General features: G+C 47.5%; 1 long non-coding RNA gene across 1 annotated transcript in view; it reads right to left on the bottom strand.

The window, feature by feature from the left end:
• LOC130588372 (uncharacterized) overlaps positions 1-1,172 on the bottom strand; it is a 4,020-nt gene continuing 2,848 nt past the window's right edge. The window contains exons 3-4 of the long non-coding RNA XR_008966944.1: positions 1,053-1,149; positions 1-28 (exon numbers count right to left, since the gene is read on the bottom strand). This is a non-coding gene — a long non-coding RNA (uncharacterized LOC130588372). The remainder of the gene's footprint in view (positions 29-1,052; positions 1,150-1,172) is intronic.

The following is a 1,172-nucleotide window of genomic DNA, read 5'->3' on the forward strand; positions in this document are numbered from 1 at the left end:
AACGTGATCTGGGGACACGGGGACAGCGCTGGCACCACAGAAAACCCCCAAAATCACAGAAATCATACAAAAATTGCAGAAAAATCACAGAAATCACAAAAATCACAGAAAAATCACAGAAATCACAAAAATCACAGAAATCACACAGAGCCAGGAAATCCCAAAATCACAGAAATCATACAAAAATTGCAGAAATCACAAAAATCACAGAAACCCCACAGAGCCAGGACATCCCAAATCATAGAAATCACAGAAAAATCACAGAAATCACAGAAATCCCAGAAATCACAGAAATCACACAGAGCCAGAAATCCCCAAAAATCACAGAAAAATCACAGAAATCACACAGAGCCAGAAATCCCCAAAATCACAGAAAAATCACAGAAAAATCACAGAAATCATGGAAAAATCACAGAAATCACAAAAAATACACAGAGCCAGGACATCCCCAAAATCATAAAAACCATACAAAAATCACAGAAATCACAAAAATCATGCAAAGACCAGAAATCGCATCCCATCCCCACCCAGGTGACATTTGGGGACACTGATGGTGACATTCGGTGACATTTGGGGACATTTGGGGACACTCGGGTGACATTTGGGGACACTGACGGTGACATTGGGGTGACATTTGGGGACACTCGGGTGACACAGAGGTGACATTTGGGGACACAGGTGACACTTACGGTGACACCGAAGCGGTAGCAGTCGGGGACACTCCAAGTGACCCTGAAGGTGACACTCAGGTGACATTTGAAGACATTTGGGGACACTCGGGTGACACTGGGGTGACATTTGGGGACACTCACGGTGACACCGAAGCGGTAGCAGTCGGGGATGCTCAGGGGACATTTGGGGACACTTGGGTGACACAGAGGTGACATTGGGGTGACATTTGGGGACACGGGTGACACTCACAGTGACACCGAAGCGGTAGCAGTCGGGAATGCTCAGGGGACAATCAGGGGACACTCGGGTGACATTTGAAGACATTTGGGGACATTTGGGGACACTCAGGTGACATTTGGGGACACTCGGGTGACACTCACAGTGACACCGAAGCGGTAGCAGTCGGGGATTTCGTTGTTGAGCAGCGTTTGGATGTTGATGGCTTTGAGCTGGAACTCGATGGTGACGTTGATCAGCCTGGAGGGGACAGGGACATCACA

The sequence above is a fragment of the Malurus melanocephalus genome, unplaced genomic scaffold (genome assembly GCF_030028575.1).
Source record: "Malurus melanocephalus ecotype Western Australia unplaced genomic scaffold, MMel_1.1 scaffold_4638, whole genome shotgun sequence".
Classification (NCBI taxonomy): Eukaryota; Metazoa; Chordata; class Aves; order Passeriformes; family Maluridae; genus Malurus; species Malurus melanocephalus.